Below are 20,998 nucleotides of genomic sequence, written 5' to 3'. Positions count from 1 at the left end.
CACCACTTAGCGAACAGACGGCACTTAAAGGCATACAGATGCCTCGTAGAGGGGGCCCTAGCCTGAGTGATCGTGTCTACCACCGCAGGTGGGAGGCAGCTTAGGTATTCTGCGTCCCGTCCAGGGGCCAGACATGGAGATTCCAGAGGTCTGGGCACGGGTGCCAGATGTGCCCCTTCCCTGAGAAAGGTCCTTCCTCAGGGGAATTTGCCAGGGGGGAGCTGTCACGAGGAGCATGAGGTCTGAGCACCACGTCTGGGCGGGCCAGTAGGGTGCTACCAGGATGACCTGCTCCTCATCCTCCCTGACCTTGCACAGGGTCTGTGCAAGCAGGCTCACTGGGGGAAACGCATATTTGTGAATGCCAGGGGGCCAGCTGTATGCCAGCGTGTCTATGCCGAGGGGGGCCTCGGTCAGGGCGTACCAGAGCGGGCAGTGGGGAGGATTCTTGGGAGGCGAACAGGTGCACCTGTGCCTGTCGAATCGAATCCAAATCAGCTGGACCACCTGAAGGTGGAGTCTCCACTCTCCCCTGAGGGTAACCTGTTGTGACAGCACATCCGCTGTAGTGTTGAGGTTGCCCGGGATGTGAGTGGCTTGCAGCGACTTGAAGTGCTGCTGACTTCAGAGGAGGAGACGGCGGGCGAGTTGTGACATACAACGAGAGCACAAACCACCTTGGCGGGTGACATATGCTACCGTTGTTGTGTTGTCTGTCTGAACTAACACGTGTTTGCCCTGGATCAAAGGCCGAAACCTCCGCAGTGTGAGCAGAATTGCCAACAACTCGAGGCAGTTGATGTGGCAATGCAGTTGCAGACCCGTCCAGAGGCCGTCAGCTACATGCCCGTTGCAAACAGCGCCCCAACCCGTTTTGGAGGTGTCTGTCATGACCACGACGCACCTGGGGACCAGTTCTAGAGGAACACCTGCCCGTAGGAACGAGAGGTCATTCCAAGGGCTGAAAAGACGGTGACAGACCGATGTAATGGCCACGCGGTGTGTCCCGTGGCGCCATGGCCGTCTCGGGACTCGAGTCTGGAGCCAGTGCTGAAGCTGCTTCATATGCATCAACCCGAGCGGGGTGGCCACCGCTGAGGATGCCATATGCCCCAGGAGCCTCTGAAAAAGTTTCAGTGGATCCCCTGTTCCCTGTTTGAATGCCTTCAAACAGGCCAGCACCGACTGGGCGCGCTCGTTCGTAAGGCACGCCGTCAAGGAGACTGAGTCCAACTCCAAACCGAGAAAAGAGATGCTCTGAACCGGGAGGAGCTTGCTCTTTTCCCAGTTGACCCGAAGCCCTAGTCAGCTGAGGTGTAAGAGCACCAGGTCCCTGTGTGCGCACAACACGTCTCGAGAGTGAGCTAGGATTAACCAGTCGTTGAGATAGTTGAGAATGTGAATGCCCACCTCCCTTAACGGGGCAAGGGCAGCCTCTGCGACCTTCGTAAAGACACGAGGAGACAGGGACAGGCCGAAAGGGAGGACTTTGTACTGATACACCTGACCGTCGAACGCGAACAGCAGGAAGGGTCTGTGTCGAGGAAGGATCGAGGCGTGGAAGTACACATCCTTCAGGTCTACCGCCGTGAACCAATCTTGATGCCGGACGCTCGCCAGAATGCGTTTTTGCGTCAGCATCTTGAATGGGAGTCTGTGTAAAGCCTAGTTCAGAACTCACAGGTCCAAGATTGGCCTCAACCCACCGCCTTTTTTCGGTACGATGAAGTAGGGGCTGAAAAACCCCTTCTTCATCTCGGCTGGAGGGACAGGTTCTATCGCGCCCTTCCGTAGGAGGGTAGCGATCTACGCACAAGGTAGCAGCGTTTTCGTCTTCCACCAAGGTGAAGTGGACACCGCTGAACGTCATCGGACGTACCGGCAGGTGGGGCCTCGCGGCGGGGCGGAGCTCGAGGTGTCACACCACGTCGTGGCCGTGCTGAGTCTAAGGACATCGAAGCACTTACCTGGCTCCTTGTGACCACCCCCGGAACAGCCTGGGATGGGGGAGGAAGAGGCCTGTCCTCGTGACCCGTGGAGACTGTCACATCGGGGGCGGATTTGTGCCACAGCTGGGCGCTCAGGGGCGGGAGACCGCTGCTGGAGTGCCAAACCTGCCAAATAGAGTGGTGGACGGTGGTCATGATGACAGCTGTACACACCGGATATGTGACCCAGGGATCAAGGAAACCGCTCTTGCTGAGCTCTTGAGTACTGCAGCCACTTGGGCATGCAGCGCAATTAAATGCAAAAGGTAAGGATGGAGATCTGCTTACCAGCTCCAGAGCAGCGGGTTTCATTGTCCCTGGGTCGCCCGTCTCAAGGGCACTTTGAAGCCTTTCACAGGTTCTGGGCAGCCGCGAGATGGGTGGCTTCTGCTTCCTGCGGTGGGCTCCATGCTGGGGCCGGGCAGTCACCGCAGGGGGACACCCTTGGCGATGAGTAGACGGGGTGCGGGATCTTGAGCCGCGCCGGGGCAGGATATGCCGACTAGCATCCATCTACTGCTCTACCATCGAAAACTGCTGGGCAAAATCCTCGACGGTGTCGCCAAATAGGCCCGCCTGGGAAATGGGGGCAGCAAGGAATCGTGTCCTGTCAGCCTCACCCATCTCGACCAGATTGAGCCAAAGGTGGCGCTCCTGGACCACTAGTGTGGCCATCGTCCGCCCGAGAGACCACGCCATGACCTCCATCGCTCGTAGAGCGAGGTCGGTCGCCGAGCGCAGTTCCTGCATCAATCCCGGGGCAGGACTACCCTCGTGCAGTTCCTTTAGCGCCTTGGTGGACTTGCAGGAGAGCCATGGCATGCAGGGTGGAGGTGGCTTGTCCAGCGACACTGTAGGTCTTGGCCGTCAGAGACGACGTAAACCTACAGGCCTTGGATGGGGGCTTTGGGCATCTGCGCCAGGTGGCGGCGCTCTGCGGGCATAGGTGCACCACCAGCGCCTTTATCCACCGGGGGATTGCCGAATATCCCTTGGCTGTCCCACCATCGAGGGTAGTGAGGGCGGGGAAGCTGAAAAGATAAAAAGTGCTTCCCGCGACCTTGTCAGCTCTTCATGCACTTCCGGGAAGAAAGGAACGGGGCGGGGCGTGGCTTTGAGCGGCGCCGCGAGCCCAGGAACCAATCACCGAGGCGCGAGGGTTCAGGGAAGAGCAGTGAGTTCCACTCTAGCCGACGCTCGCGGCTGTCCGGGAAAGCATGTCGTCATCTCCGCGTCAGCCTGTAACAGGGCAATCGACCCCGAAGGGAGGAGCCCAGCTGAGGCTTCCGACTGGATGAGCCCGCTCTCCGATGCTGCGCTCGAGAGCTCATCACTTTTACGGGCTCTGAAGAAGAGGTCGAACTCGCCGTGAGACGAGCCGGCGGACTCACCTGGAAGCCCAATCGGGGCAGACGAGCGTGCTGGGGAATGGGAGGTCCGCGGGGTGATACCCGGCGGAGGCGGTCCCATTGGGGTCCCCAAATTGCCCCCAGTGCTAGCCGCACTGGCCTCATACCCGTGGGTAAAAGGACCGAGGCGGGAGCCTCTGGGGTGTCTCGCTTTCTTACGAAGGCGAGCCGCGACCGCAACGTTGCCATGGACATATTCTCGCAATGAGAACATGACCATCCACGAATGCTGTCTCCGCGTGAGCAGTTCCCAGACACGAAAGACAGTGATCGTGACTGTCAGAAGGCGAGAGATAATGAGCACAACCAGGAATAACACACAATCGGAAAAGCATCTTTAAAAAGACGCGTCTTTAAAAAGACGTTCCGTGTGTGCGCTCTTTTAGAGAAATATATACTCTTTTAGAGGGGAAAAATGCGCCCAGGGGCGTTCTCTGCAGTGCACCAGTGCAGAGGAGGGAGAAGCCACTGAAATGCGCCGTCAGATCCAGCAGAGGTGAATGAACAGTAGTATTCAGCTCAGTGAGCATGACCGTTCGGCTCCGAAGAGAAAATCTGAATGAGTGGTTCCATACCTGCTCCTTTTATACCCGTATGTCCGGGGGAGTGGCATGCAAATACCACTCGCCAATTTTCATTGGCCTTTTATCAAAGACTAGAGGTGTCTCGGGCTCCCAAGAGTGACCCCTAGTGTCACTACATCGACACCAACGTCGAGTGAGTGACAGATAGGGAATGGATGTCGCTGTGTACACTGTGGGGTTTTGAAGTTTGGAGCAGCAAAAATAGTTTACCTTGTTTAAATTGTCATGTGAACACTTAGCTTTATGGTAAGCTAAAATGCTATTTCATGCCTTTACATGCATCTTTAACCAGGCACGATTATATTTTATAACGAATTCTATGAAGAAAATTCACGTCAGAACATAACTTTTTTCTCTAGTAAGACCTTTGAGATTATGGCAAAGATGTACTGCCAAAAATATATTCTTTTATTTATTTCTTTAGATTTTTCCTCTTTTCCTCCCAATTTGGAATGGCCAATTCCCAATGTGCTTTTTAAGTCCTCGTGGTCGTGTGGTGATTCGCCTCAATCCAAGTGGCAGAGGACAAATCTCAGTTGCCTCTGCGTCTGAGACCGTCAACCCCCGCATCTTATCACGTAGTTTGTTGAGTGCATTGCCACAGACACATAGCGCATGTGTAGGCTTTACACCATCCACTGCGGCATCCACACTCAACTCACCACGTGCCCCACTGAGAACGAACCACATTATGGCAACCCCAAGGAGGTTACCCCATGTGACTCTACCCTCCCTAGCAACCGGGCCAATTTGGTTGCTTAGGAGACCTGGCTGGAGTCACTCAGCATGCCCTGGGATTAGAACTAGTGAACTAGTGAACGCCAGGGGTGGTAGCCAGTGTCTTTTTACCATAGTAGCAAAACTGCATAAGATATTTAGGCTTTTTTTCAGAGAATGTATTTTTACAGCGAAGTGTATTTTCTTACTTTATTTACTTCTTTATAGTCAAAACAAGTGAAAAAAATCTGCCAGTGCTGAAGAATGAATCTAAAGTATTTGATTATGTTACTGACCATGAGTAATCTAATGGAATATGTTTCAAATTACTTTTTACAGCATTTATTCTGTAATCTGTAGGGGAATACTTTTTAGAAGTAACCTTCCCAACCCTGTTTGTGCATTGCTTGATACTGGTAGCACCAGCTGATAGCTCTTAGCTTACTGTCTTATTCTAAGCCTTTTCTCCTTGCCTGCTTTGTTTCAGAAAGAACAGACAGCCCTCAGGATGTCACATAATACAACATACTGTATTTACATTTATGCATTTGGCAGAGGTTTTTTATCCAAAGCAACTTACAGTGGCCTTATTACAGGGACAATCCCCCTGGAGCAACCTGGAGTTAAGTGCCTTGCTCAAGGACACAATGGTGGTGGCTATGGGGATCAAACCAACAACCTTCTGCTTACCAGTTCAGTGCTTTAGTCCACTATGTATGTCTCCTGTCACATGTTCCTTAATGCAGCCACTGCTGAAATGCTGTTCTGCACTTCTCAAACAGAAAGTTACAAGGCAAACCCAAGAATGTGCCGCATCCACCACATAATGGAGTTCTTAACAAAACTTTGGGTGGAACATGTTCACCTAATTCCTGTCAATCACAATGCAAGGGTATACAAGCTATTATTTCACGATCTCATCCTCAACCTCTATTTCTGTTCACTTATCTATTATGTATTAAATCTTATATAATTTATTAATAAAGTATGCCAAATGGGGGATTTAGAGCTTGAGTCCGGTCTCATGCTTCAGCTCTCCATCATGGACAGCAAGTCAAATAGAATTATCTCTCTCAAGGATTATATGAAAATGTGAACGTGTGAATTACACCTTGCACTGTTTAGAGCAGTCGTTGTCGATTGGTTGGATGTTGGACAGATGGAATAAAACCTTAGTCCTTTAGGAATCCTCTATAAGAAGGGCGGGGTCTTTTCTCCATTATTTGTTTGCTATATTTTATCCTGATTCGTATCCAACCAAAGGTGGCTGATGAAGCAAAGCTATTAAAACGAATGAGTCCTGTTGATTTGTTGGTTACAGTGGATCTAAGTATCCCAACAGAAATTGATTACTATGGGTTGCATAGAGCCAGTCCATCTCATCTCTCTATATCGACATACAAGACTAATGACTATAAACTGACAGCTTGTGTAAAATACAAGTTGGTATGTACTGTTTTTTATGTGCAAACATGCACACATGGATTACCTAGTGTGACCCATTGTAAACAATCTTAGTGTCAGAGACCCAGTGATTAAAAGCTTGCTTTTGTAAATAACTGAATTCCTCAGGATTGATTGCAGTTGAATACCAATTGAATACAAACTTGCTCCAAGAAATTCATGGATGATTCAGAGGATATTGGAGCTCAATTATACAGTGTTTGATGTATACTAAATGTAATCAACTAAATGTTCTCTTTTAATAAATCAAACACAACCGCTTGTACGCACCAAATAAATGATGTAATTATATTTTGATATTTACAAAATTGTCTCATCAACATTTCTTCACTCATATTTATATATTAAGGCATGCATAATTTTTTCTTAGCAACTACAGTATAAAACAGCCCCAAAGAGTCTTTCCTTGTATGATTTATATGGATGTTAGATTGGGTTTTATAACAACAATCAATATTTACTGGACACTGAATTTCCTTAAAATTTAATGGGTAAGGGGGCCTGGGTAGCTCAGCGTGTATTGATGCTGAGTACCACCACTGGAGTCGTGAGTTTGAATCCAGAGCGTTCTGAGTGACTCCAGCCAGGTCTCCTAAGCAACCAAATTGGCCCGGTTGCTAGGGAGGGTAGAGTTACATGGGGTAACGTCCCCGTGGTCGCGATTAGTGGTTCTCGCTCTCAATGGGGTGCGTGGTAAGTTATGCGTGGATCGCGGAGAGTAGCATGAGCCTCCACATGCAGAGTCTCCGCGGTGTCATGCACAACAAGACACATGATAAGATGCGCGGATTGATGGTCTCAGAAGTGGAGGCAACTGAGACTTGTCCTCCGCCACCCGGATTGAGGTGAGTAACAGCGCCACCACGAGGACCTACTAAGTAGTGGGAATTGGGCACACCAAATTGGGAGAAAAGGGGAGAAATTTATAAAAAAAAAATAAAAATTAATAATAATTATGGGAAAGCGATATAATTACACACAGTAAATGAGATTAGCAGTGGAAGGAGTGTTTGTATTGCTGAACGCACCACCCCTTCCTTAGTTTGCATGTAATAATTAATAATAATTAATAATTTTAATAATTTTCTTTATTTATCACACATTATACATTTGCACATATACGGTGAAATTCTTCTTTTTCACATATCCCAGCTAGGCTGGGGTCAGAGTGCAGGGTCAGCCATGATACGGCGCCCCTGGAGCAGATAGGGTCAAGGGCCTTGCTCAAGGGCCCAACAGTGGCATCTTGGCGGTGCTGGGGCTTGAACCCCCAACCTTCTGATCAGTAACCCAGAGCCTTAACCGCTGAGCTACCACTGCCCTACCAAAATGTATGTAAGTACATAGAATAGAATGCAGACATGAATGTGATTAACTCATTTTGTTGGAACGTTTGCTTAAAGACATTGATTTATGCATGCTGTACAGAAACTTTAGCTTCTTAAAGAATAGAGAGAGACCAAAAACGATAAAGTAAGAAAGGGACAGAGAGAGAGAGACAGTCTCCCAGGAGCTATTTAAGCAGCTGTACTCACAACTGTTCTGCCTACCTGTCAGAGAGAAGATTTAATGATTCAGTCTACTGTATTTGTTTAGTGCGTGCGAAGACAGATCAGGTTATGCCCCAAATCAATCAGGAGAGGATCGTCAGGGCCTATTTAACTGAGACAGGTTGGTCTAGAATTTAGAATAAAGTTTTATCCTTTCTTTGCTTTACTGTCATTCTTGCCCAATCAATTTCCTCACTTATATTCTGGCCCCTTTTTACTCTCACTGTTTCGCTCCTTCTCTGGCTGCCACTCTCTCTAAGTCTATTTTGACTTTACTGTGTGCTTCTCACTCAGTGTTCTATCTGTCAGTCCAGCCATCTGTCTTTCAACTACCAACTCTCTTTCTCTACTTACTTTTCTCTCACTTACTGTATGTGTGTCTATTTGAACATACAGGGGTATTTTTTCCTGCCAGCTATTTTACATTCCTGCTTTTTTCTCTCTCTGAATGTTTTGGGGTTTCCAAGTCATTTTTACCCTCATTTCTTGTAATCATTTGTTGTAGTAACACTTATTTAAAGGAATAGTTCATCCAAAAACTCAAACTCGTATGACTTTTATTTCTTCAGCGGAACACAAACAAAGATATTTTCATATGTATGTCAATACAATGCAAGTCCATGGGGTCCAAAACTTCCAAGCTTCCAAGCAAAAAGGACATAAAGGTAGCATAAAAGTTATCCAGATGACTCGAGTGGTTTAATCCATGCCTCTAAAGCGATAAGGTTTTGGGTGAGAAACAGACCAAAATGTATCTCTTTTTTCACTATAAATTTTGACATCTTGACACTTGACACCTGGTACGATCATAATTTGAAGCTAGATTATATTTCCTTGCACTTTATACATGCAAAGAGCACTGTATACAATGAAAGCAGGGGTGTCACTTTGTTTAGTGGTGGGGACAGTTTTGGGGGTTGCCGGTTGTAACGTCACGAAACTCATTAATACTGTATTAATTAGGTTATGCACAGTTAATTTCAAATAATCTTTTAATGTTTTCTTTTCTTTTACTGTTGTCATTCTTGATGACCAATTCAGTGCCCCAATAAATATTTCACATATTTCATTTGATAACGTTATCCCTAAATTTGCAACTGTTAAATGTTTCCTCTCCATCAGACACTTACCTTTCGAAAGCTATTTCAAAAAGTGGTAGGAACATGACTCTCCTGTCCCACCCATAAATGATGCCTAGATGAAAGATGTTATTTTATTAAACAAGACAATACATTAAATGTTAAGGTAAAATATTGTAAAAAAAAAAGAAAATAAAAAAGCTTTTTAGAAGTATGATTTTCTTTATAGTTACAGGTGAAAATGTATATTATGTTTAACAATACATGTACTTTTACTGTAACCTACTGTTAAAAAATTATAATTGGCTGTTACCCTGCGTGACCTTTTACATTTTATAATATTTATTGAAAGATTTATGTTTCTTCTTATTTTTAATATCAGTTATGTACATTAAGGTGTTTAAGGTTACATTTGATGTTGTCAGTGAATGTTTATTGTGTTCTTATTGCTTAACAGTACATTTAAAAGCAGATTTTGCAGTTCCAGTAGGTTGGTATTAACATTATATCATTAAATAATATATATGGTAGTGAACTGTAAAATATAAAGGCACAATAATGCCTGAAACATGGTCACTGTATTGTTTACTGTGTATTTCTGGCAACCACAGCTGCCAGGTTTTTTTTTTTTTTTTTTTTTTTTTGTAAATTAAAAATATATATATATATATAATTCACAGTGTGTAAAATGTATTGCAGTTTTACGTTTTTTTTCTTTTCTTTTTTTAAACTGTTACCTAAATTAACAACAGTATCGTTGCCATTTCTCATTTATTTAGAACAGTGAGTGTGTGTAGTGTTGTGCACTACGTTCAGGAGCGGGTTTGGTTATTAGCAATAATTAATAATTATCAAAGATAATTATTAATTATTAAAATCAATAGAACATTTATTAGAATCAGTGTTAGCTTTTTAATCCTTTAAATCAACAATCATCAAAGATAACCATCAATTATCAAATTCAATAGAATATTAATTATTATCAAATATAATCATTAATTATTAAAATCAATGGAACATTGATTAGAATTAACACTAGCTTATTGATCCTTCAAATTCAACAATCATCAATTATCAATTATCAAAATCAATAGAATATTAAAAAGGATTAATATCACCGGGGCACCACCCTGGAATCAGGGACTAATAACCAGACAGTATAACAGTCTCAATATAGGATTATTCTCTTAGGGAAATCGACGTCCGGAGAACATCTACATTCAAAAGGAAACAATGAAGGCTTGAATCTGAACACTGACATCCCCTGCCAGCCTTTGACACAGGTGTATGCAAAACAAACCAAAACACTTCTCTTTGAAATATAAAACATAAATAAACTTCCGAGTTACAACTACAAACTAAACAGTGACATGATTAGATATGGTAACCAAAATAAGCCTATAACACATGAGAGGAAGGTATGTGTGTGTGTGTGAATGTGTGGGTGTGTGTGTGTGTGTGTGTGAAAGGAGTGACGTGCACAAAATGGCGGACGTGACTCTCGTGGAGAGTACGTCATGCGAGATTTCTGGCCAGAGAATATAGCCGCGAATATGGGCGGAGAGAAGCCGGTTAATGGCGTCTGCCCGTTTACCGCATGTCCCCGCTTGTACGATAACTCAGGGACAAAGCTGAGCTTTATCACCAAGTTATCTACTAGCCAAATGTGTGTGCGGGTATGATTATGAGGGGTTGCGTGTGTGTGTGTGGTTAGTATGAGAGAGAGAGAATAAAGTGGTGGCACCGAAGGCGGTTTCGCGATCGTGGGAGAGAAAGCAGCTGTTAGTTTATCACTCAGAGAAGCGGTGAACTGCTCGTAAACCGTCCCGCGGTCTTTGGTTCTTTAATGGATAAATTCAGTGTGCCAGTCTCATCTGCAATGGTGGAAATACACAACAGTCCAACGTGGTTGGACTACAACACAGCAAATCTAATTTGTGGTAACAGTACGTTACAGTAATACCTTAAGTATTATTAGCAGCAATGAGCGGACTCGGCGGTCCGTAAACTGTACAAGCAATAAACTTGATACACAAGAATAACACACTATAATATTCTATCTCTGCCCAGACATAAACCTCTTACTTGAATCGCATGAGGACGCAGGTAGAATGTGTGTTCATCCGTCGTTTGACTCTGACTCGGTTCCTGGAGGCTCGGGTGATGACGGGAGGCAGTTTCCTCGCTCTGTCAGTGGGCGGTACAGCTGCTGATTCTCGGCGGGCTGGCAGAGAAATCAGTGATGTTGACTCGGTAGAAGAGGGAAGAGAAATCTTCTTTCTTCACTTCTGCAGGCAAACGGATGAAGATGTGGATTGCTTGGTGGTCTCCTTCAGATCCATTAGAGTGTTCGGTGGAACACAGAGTAATCTCAACTCGTCCAGCGAGATGGAGATTGTATGGCCACAGTTTCAATTCATACGTTACTTCCTTGTGCAACAAGGCTACACCTGAGAGCAGCGATGAGCTGCGTCTACGCATGGCAAGCAAAGTTGCTGGAAGCGACGCCCAGTAGGATCTCAGAAGTATTTCTACTCCCGATGACGTCATGGTTGAGGGGCGTTCTGTCGTGCATTTCATCCAAAAGGAGTTGAGAGTTCGATCCTTTGGAATTTCACACACAGATGTAAAGTGAGCAAGGCTTCATGGGGTTTGTAGTCTGTTTTGGACTCCCTTTGTTTGATTTTGGCACAGTTGTTATCAGTAAGATGTTATGACTGTGTGTGTAGGCCTCAGTCAGGCTTTACGACTGTGTGCAGGCCTGCCTTTGTCTTATATCTGAATACATGAGGCTCAACAGTAGAGTGTCCTTTTGGGGTGCACAAGAAATATTTGTAAAGGCAGAAATATTTCATAAATATGTCAGTGTTTTATTGTCAAATAAAATGTCATATTACAAGTATCACTGATTACAACCATTAAAGCACTGAATTATTGTTCCTCACATTTCACTACTACAAATAGTTTACTGTAATGTAATAGTATACTGTAATAAAACAGTTACTGTAATTTCTAAGACTAGTAGCATGAAATGAAGCCTTCTTGCGTGAAACTAATATTTGTTGATAATCAGTTAGAATTTAATCAGGTGCTGTAAAATTAGAATTTAACACAGCGCCAGATCAGCAGAATATCAGGTTTACTGGTGAATTAACATGTTTACTTAAGTACCTCAGACTGCTTACAGGCATTTTCATAAAGAGGACTATGTAGTATATTATGGGCAGAAGAATGAACAATTTCTACACAAAATTACTTGAATCCAGGAGCTACACTGATATTTCCTTCCAAGTTATTAAAAATAAGACACAGAGAGGCCCCCGAAATTCCTCAACGTCATAAATTAAAGACTCTGCCCTGCTGACACCCAACAGTCTACCAAACTCGGGAGTAAACTAGCAAGAGGCCTGAAAAGAGTCCATAAAAGCTGCTCTGTTGAGTGTTAACCATCATCTGAACAAAGGAAACTTTTCAAGATAGCACATAGCCTTCCTTCAGAACCCTCCTCACTCATGTTATAAATCAGGAAACCCCCACACTTAATGGTCATCACATGACATGGCCATCTTGACCATCTGCAAGAGACTCTCCCAAGAAATCTTCAGGATTGCAATGTAAAGCATAGAATCCTAGACTACGGCTTCTTTGTTCTTGGACCAGTTTGCGACACTTAAAATTAAAATTCGTTGTTCAAGACAGAGAGATTGAACAGACATGCACTGGATCTGAGCCGTTGAACTCTTTTTAGCAGGACACAAAACTAATGCTCTGCTTATAACTTCAAATGTAAAAATGAACTTTTCATGTGTATACACATATCAGGACATCTTAATCCAGGAACATTTACACAATCACAAAACTTACTTTACTGTAATTTTATCCTGCACATAATCTGCTAAAGTGCCTAGAACTCTCATTCAAGGTTTAACCTGATAATAACCCTGGAAATTGTGATACATTGACGCATAGACATGCTTACCCATGCTGTAAAACCAATGAATTAACCATTATGATTTTTAATCAGGTATTTTCATGTTCTGTAACTAGTATGTTGAATGTTCATGGAAGTATGTCATATTTACTATCACTGAGTTTCATTTTGCATGTCTCAAATGCTATTGAAGGTTATTTGCTAATACTCCTTAGCAATTTAGTTATATAAAAGTTCATGATTAAACATTGCCCTAGTTTGAGCGGGAAACAGAAATCTTCACACACAATGGGCCATAAATGAATTATCTTGAGGGGAGGACAGAAATGACCATGTGACCCAGCAAAAGACACTTCTAACTGGGGTACGGTTAACCCCAACTCAACAAAACCTCCCCGCCTAGGACAAACTCTCTCTTCTCTCTCTCTTCTTTCTCTCTTGGCTCTTGCTGTTCTCTTAGCCCTTCTTCAGCTGGCTTCGATTCGGCACCCCTCTACCCAGGTTCCGCACAATGTAGAGTTCAGGAATGCTCAGAACGCAAAGTTCCGAAAAGAGTTATCTTCTCTGCTCAACGACTCACACACGTGACGGGGAGTCGTAAGTCTCCCTTGCGGGAGGCCTCGCTTCAAAGCCCAGCCTGATCATTCCAGTACAGAACTATCCAGCGTCCATGATCTTAACAGAGGTCCAAAACATCGACGGAACTACCAGAACTTTCTACAGACCCAAAGTACCAAAGAAACGCAACACAATGCAAGTACACCTCTAGACTTTTGCTAGATAGGTGTTTGTGTTTTATTTAAATACTTTGTGTAACCCAATTGTTAATGAAGTATTGAGGGTTCAGGGCATGGTCTATAGACTCCATAAAGTTAAATTTTCTCTGTTACAGATTGTTTACATTCACGTTCTGTCACAGCTCACTCACCAACCTGTTTTATGTTCATCTATGTGTGTTAGTTAGTTGATGTTTTAGATTAGAAATAAAGTCTTGTTTGTATTCAAAGAGGATTTGACTGTGGTATATTTTGATAAATAATCTCGTCAATTGATTCTTAAAGGTCTACGCTCCGTGCTCGAACAATATTTCAACATATTTGTGATAATATTTTTTTCGATGGCCATGAGAATAGTATTGCTCTAAAGAGTTAACAGATGCGTCATATCAACTCGGCATGGTTCCCCGGATGAATCATAATTCCCTTCTTGAGCTAAAATCCCTTACATATAAATTGTGAGCAGATACAACGAGCATGTTGTATTACATATTTAATGTTGGAGAATTTTTATTCAGATTTCTAATCTGATCGTTTGTCATTTATCCTTCATATAATGGTGGTCAAACGTGGCCAAGATTCCTAAACTAATTTACATATAAAATTCTTACATATTATTGGTGATGAATGCTTACAGTTGTAAATATACCCTGCCACAAAGTCGCTAATTTCCTACAACTATTTTTCACAAAAATCAGAGAACACAGTGAGATCTTCAGAAACAAAGCCAGTTTTTGGGTCTCAACTATGATCACACAGCCACGTGCTATTCAAAATCTACCTTGTGACAGAGTGTACCACATAACCTGAGAGGTTCCCTGTAGACTCAATTGACCTGCTCTCTGACCAAACCCCTGACAGCCACATGTGCTGTCATACACATTAGCATCTCCTTCATATCGCTAGGTCTCACTAGGTTTGCTGCCTTCTGACTGCAGGGCTCACATGCACCCTGAGGGGAGAGTCTCATTACCAACCTGTTACCACAACATCAGGTACTGTATGTCCGAATATGTATGTAACTCCCTCCATTTACATGTATTCATCCTCTGTAATGATGCAAGTTTGTGGATGGTTGCAGAGTGGCCATCGTTTGTATTTGAAACTCTCCAAGAAGATTTTAGGAGATTGACAGCTCTAGGGATGTCATCAGATTTTGGTGCCATGATGTTGTTTTAAAGACCTCATTAAATTTGAATGATATAGCTTTTAGGTCATCTATAATTGGTTTTGAGCCATTTATATGCTAGTGTACTCCCAAAAGTTAAGAATCACCTGTAACATATAGACACATTTCAAATGTAGTCTTTTTTTTTTTTTTTTTTTTTTTTACAGAGAAAACAGCCCCAAATATCAAAAACGTATTTTGCACTACACACTGTAAACCTTAATGCTTGAAATAATTAATTGTTTTGGGTAGGAAAAAATTAATCATACAAATTAGTTCAAATAAATTAATTAGTAAGTATTTAGAACTTTCTCTTTCTTTTGAGTTCACAAAACTTACACCCTCTAAGTAACCTGGATTAATTTATTGTTTTGAGTTTGAAGAAAACTCTAAATTCTTTAAATTTACAGGAATTTAAATTTAAATGAAACTGGGCAGGGGATTTCTATTTCCAACACTCTTTGCCTGATACTTGACAAGGAGGGTAAATGTTAAAATTAAGTGTTTTATAGCCTAATTTGCCTTTGTGCAAGATGAATGTAAAGGGGGAGACTTGTTAGTGTTTAATTTTTGGTGTGTTTGTTATTTAGAAGAGTTTCGGTAATGTTGGAGTTTGGGGGGGTTACCATTACGGTGAACAGGGGAGCTTGAGCTTAGGTTGAGGACGGGTACAAGGTAAAAATGTCCTATATTGTTTTACACGTTGAACTATTGCTATGCTAATCAAAGCATACTATTAGCAATTAGCATACATTTAGCATGCTAGCATTCATTGCACTAGCTAATTCTAGATATTACTAGTTTTTCTCTACTTGAAGTATTTAAATTGAGATTACTTGATAATTTAAAATTCAGCCAAAGAGTTACATTTAAAGTTACGTGACATCAAAATGTATCAGTTAGCTTACTCAATAGAGCTGTTCAGTTTGTAGTCCAAAAACCCGAAAGAGAATTCGCCATGGGTTCCCTCTGGATTTTCCTATGAGTTTTTATAATGAGTTTTTTCAGGGTTCAGGTTTTAACTTATGAGTAAATAAGGTCTGTGGCAAACATTACTTGAGGATACGTGGACGTTTTGTTCTACAACATAAATTACACACAGTCACACCACAATGGGAATTTTGAAGCCGTATTGAATTACACACTTAAAAAAAAAAAAAAAAGCATGTTGGCTTCAAAATTCATGTTTGAGGTATAACTGTGTCATTTATGTTGTAGAACAAAATGCCCACGTATCGTTAAGAGCTATTAACATGAAAAAACTTGAAATCTCTATTAACTTAAACTTGGGAGTTTATTAAATTAAAACCAAATTATGTAACTGATTGCCAAAAAAAACGTTAGTTCTGATATCTTATTAGGGTTTACAGTGACATTGGATTTTTATCCAGTCAAAGGCTCTAGAATGATAATGTTCCTCTCCCACAATATCTACCTCCCTACCCTAAACCTTAAACCTAAACCGATAGTAACCTAAAAAGTAAATGTGACATGAAAAACACAAGTGCTGAAGCAACCACATTTTGTGGAGCTTATATTACACTTTCGGCTCTTGTGCCAACTTGTGTGCTCTTCAGGACTCATATTCTGGTCCTTTGTATTGCAGTGCAATGCTCTGTCAGTTGAGCTACAGTGCAATTTGATCATGCACGAACAAGCTTATAAATGTAGTTGGTTATGTAATGCAAACATTAAAATGTATTACATAAGTAGTTTGAGTGTAGTAAGTGATGAAGTAAGTGTTTATGAACTGATAATCTTTTACTTATGATTTGTGTGAAAGGGAATAAATGTCATTGATGTATTAGCGTCTCTAGTGTTAATTTTAACAGGAAACTGATACATACAACAAGCCACATAATGTAAATGTAATTTTGCAAAAATTTTGGTATAGTAATGAGACAAGGTTGCTATATAATCTTTTCATCTCAGTATCATGTAATTATTTTGTCTTGGATAGAAAATTCTAAAGACTATATATTTGTGGTAGTGCTCATGGAAGCTCATGGAGCTTTTGGTTTCACTCTAAATGTGTTTGTAATGTGTGTGTTGCACATGATTATTGTAATTTTCACAAAACTTATTCCTACTTGCATTAATTTTCCCATTTCACAGTTTATTTGTGTAATCCATTTTGTATCCCAGCACTTTAAAATCACTGCTTTTAATTGCTATTCCCCAGCAATAATGTTTCATCATGAGTTGTGCTGTAATTACAGAATTTTTTTGAAGGATTAGGGAATGCAGATGAACACCTACACAAATTCACCAAAAAAACATATCAAACTCAATGTATCCCATTGTGCTACATTTGAGATTTTCTATTCTATTAAGTCTGCTCAGCTTGGCATCCTGTCTTAGTCGGAATAGTTCACGCAAAATAAATAAATATATATATATATATATATATATATATATATATTATTTTTTATTTTATTTTATTTTTTTTGTCATTTTTACAAACCCTAATGTCATTCCAAACCCATATTACTTTTTTCTGTGGAGCACAAAAGATGATAATGCCATATAATGAAAGTGAAAGTAGTCCACACGACTTATTTACTATATCCAAGTTTTCTGAAGTCATACGATAGCTTTGTGTGGGAAACAGACAGAAAATGTAGTTTTTAACAACCCACTGAAGGGTAAGATTATCAGTGAAAAACAACTTAAATTTTAGTCTGTTCCTCACACAAAGCCACTGCCTGCCTCTACAAGACTTGTTTATGATACTTTTGTAGTGCTTTTTTGTTCTGTTTGTTTTGTTTTTATTTTGTAGCAGACAAAACCTCATGTTTGTGTGAACTATTCCTTTAATGTGACCATAAAAGTTCCATCTGCCTATCAAAATTATATTGCAATTCTATCCTGCAGTGTATAAACTGCCCTTTTTTGTCCACCCACCTTTGTGTTGCATCTCAAACAGCTATCATGTCTCCCCGGCAAGCTCTCGCTCTAAATTGGTAGTGCAACCACAGCTGTGCCTCTGGCTGCGGCCTCCAGTGATGTTCTCTGCTAGGACTTTAAACCCCCATTGGCCTTCACACTTTGCAGCCTGTGTTATTCTGTTCCCCTGCATGGTGCCCTTCTGTGCATAGGCACTGGACTCATTTTTGGATAAGACCATAAATAACAACAAAAAACTGGCACAACTCCACAGGGAGACTATTAGAGACTCATCATTCAACTGACATTCTGCTAAATATTAATTTGTCAAGAAACCGCTTCTTCTCAAAGTGGACGGTGGAAATGAGTGTTTCTGTGTGAATGTGATATATCAGCACTAGAAAACTACTGAGGACTGCCTGTGAAGAAAGGGTTGCCACTGATGTTCTTTATTAGCTCTCTGTAAAAGAACAATTATGCTGGCTCTAGCTAGCCATTATGTTCCAGAAGTACAGGCCAATCAGTAAGACATGTTTTAACGTTATAATTTAAATTATATGATATGATGCAAATTATGATTTAAATTTTTGAGGTATTTCAAAATGTGGCCTACAGTAAATTAGTGATAATGATTATGATAAAAATTCTGTCATCATTTACTCACCCTCATGTTGTTCCAAACCTGTATGTCTTTCTTAAAACTCATGTGGAGAAAATATATTTTGTGTTTCATAATTATTATTATTTTTTTGTTATAGTCATATAGGTTTGGAGCAATATGAGTATGAGGAATATGAGTAAATATTGACAGAATTCTAATTTTTTGGGGTGAACTATCCCTTTAAGGGCTGTTACAGTAGGTATACTAAATCTGGAACCACCATTAACACTGACACACACTACATACAAATCAAGTTCTATCCCGTTTTAATGTTAGTTTGAGCAGTAACTAATCCCTTCACTGATGATCTGCATTATTTAGATATTGGGTTGTATCCACGCATATTTTATAGTTTTTGTTTTTGTGTTAACAAGCAGGTCTGCTTTATAAAGTAGACATGAGTCTTTGCTCAGGAGCATGACTTCCCTCAGAGAGAGAGAGAGAGAGAGAGAGAGAGAGAGAGAGAGACTTAAGCTGACAGAAGAGTTAAGCTGAGAAAGTGTGACAGGAATAAAATATACTGGCTTCAGATTCAGCTAAGTTGTTCTCAGCCCTTTAACCTCCCAGCACAGCTGTCCTTTGTTCCCAATCCAAGCGCAGCCCAGACTTGTCTTTGCCAATTATGAGGACTAAGGGATGGTAACCACTGTTAAGCAGCCTTCAATGAGTTCATTCCATATCCACGTCGTGGTGTGAGAGAGTACACCAGAACTCAAGACCACCACTGCGCCAGATTTAAAGGGATAGTTCACCCAAAAATGAAAATTCTTTCACTAATTGTTCCAAACCCATAAGACTTTATTTCTCCCAAGGAACATAAATGGAGATGTTAGGCAGAATGTTAGCAACTGACAGCCTCAGTTGCCATTTACCTTCATTTTTGGAAAAAGATGCAATGAAAGTAGTAAATGGTGACCAAGTCTGTTAGATGTGAACATTCTGCCTAAAATCTCCATTTGCGTTCCACAGAACAAAGTCATATGGGTTTGAAACTACATAAGGTTAAGTAAATGACTTTTATAAAATGAGAATTTAGATTTTTGGGTGAACTCTCGCTTTAAGGGACTAAAGTATCAACTCCTGCCTGGCTACGTACATCAAAAGGGCACTTAGCAGTTGTCAGACACAACACTGAGAAAATGATCCATCGTGCTCTGTATGCTGTTCTCAAACGTATGATGGGCCTTTTAAGAAACCATTCCTGCAAACAAAAACAGCTTTAACCAGCCTTAGGTGGTTAGCTGGTCTCTTAGCCTGGACAAGCTGGTTAGACTGGTCTGCCAAACTTGTTACTCTTGTCTGATTTGCTGGTTTAAGAGGTTTTTTTTTTTAAAGCACTTATCAACTTGTTAAACTAGTCAAGGTCCGTTTTGCTGGTTTTAGAGGGGTTTTGATCACTTATCTACCTGTTAAACTAGTTAAGGTGGTCTGTTTTGTTGGTTTTAGAGGGGGTTTGAGCACTTATCAAATTGTTAAACTAGTTAAAGTGGTCTGTTTAACTGGTTTTAGAGGAGTTTTGTGCTCTTATCAACTTGTTAAACTAGTTAAGGTGCTTGGTTTTGCTGGTTTTTGAAGGGTTTTGAGCACTTGTCAATCTGTCAAACTAGTTAAGTTGGTCTGTTTTCTGGTTTTAGAGGGCTTTTGAGCACTTGTTAAACTAGTTAAGGTGGTCTGTTTGCCTGTTTTAGAGGGGTTTTGAGCACTTATGAACTTGTTAAACTAGTTAAGGTGGTCTGTTTTGCTGATTTTAGAGGAGTTATGGGCACATATCAACTTTTCAAACTACTTAAGGTGGTCTGTTTTTCTGGTTTTAAAGGGCTTTTGAGCACTTTTCAACTTGTCAAACTGCTTATCGTGGTCTGTTTTGCTGATTTTAGAGGAGTTATGGGCACTTATCAACTTGTCAAACTACTTAAGGTGGTCTGTTTTGCTGGTTTTAAAGGGGTTACAGGCACTTGTCAACTTGTCAAACTGTTTATGGTGGTCTGTTTTGCAATTTTAGAGGGGTTATGGGCACTTATCAACCTGTTAAACTAGTTAAGGTGGTCTGTTTTACTGGTTTTAGATGGGTTATGGGCACTTATCAACCTGTTAAGCTAGTTAAGGTGATCTGTTTTGTTGGTTTTAGAGGGTTTGCGGGCACTTATCAACTTGTCAAACTGCTTAAGGTGGTCTGTTTTGCTGATTTTAGAGGAGTTATGGGAACTTATCAACTTGTCAAACTACTTAAGGTGGTCTGTTTTGCTGGTTTTGGAGGGGTTACGGGCACTTATCAACCTGTTAAACTAGTTAAGGTGGTCTGTTTTGAAGGTTTTAGAGGGGTTATGGGCACTTATCAACCTTTTTGACTAATTAAGGTGGTCTGTTTTGAAGGTTTTAGAGGGGTTATGGGCACTTATCAACCTGTTTGACTAATTAAGGTGGTCTGTTTTGCTGGTTTAAGAGGGGTTATGGGCACTTATCAACTTGTCAAACTAGTTAAGGTGGTCTGTTTTGCTGGTTTTAGAGGGGTTATGGACACTTATCAGCCCGTTAAACTTGTTTAAGTGGTCTGTTTTGCTGGTTTTAGAGGGGGTTTGAGCACTTGTCAAACTGTCAGACTAGTTAAGCTACTCTGTTTTGCTGATTTTAGAGTGTTTGTGGCACTTATCAACTTTTAAAACCTGCCCATTTGAGAGCTCGACCAATCATACAGAGGATCCTGACTTCCAGGTGTGACATAAATACATAATTGAAAGCCTAATGTCCAATAGGCAATCACATGCAGATCCAATGCAAAAAGCCC

General features: G+C 41.6%; 1 protein-coding gene across 1 annotated transcript in view; it reads left to right on the top strand.

Annotated features, from left to right (window-relative positions):
• Positions 1-20,998, top strand: part of LOC127431625 (parapinopsin-like) — a 56,827-nt gene that overhangs the window by 16,702 nt on the left and 19,127 nt on the right. The gene's annotated exons all lie outside the window — the stretch shown is intronic.

The sequence above is a fragment of the Myxocyprinus asiaticus genome, chromosome 41 (assembly GCF_019703515.2).
Source record: "Myxocyprinus asiaticus isolate MX2 ecotype Aquarium Trade chromosome 41, UBuf_Myxa_2, whole genome shotgun sequence".
In the NCBI taxonomy this organism is placed as follows: Eukaryota; Metazoa; Chordata; class Actinopteri; order Cypriniformes; family Catostomidae; genus Myxocyprinus; species Myxocyprinus asiaticus.
The sequence above is the reverse complement of the archived record's forward strand: the minus strand, read 5'-3'. Positions and strand labels throughout refer to the sequence as shown.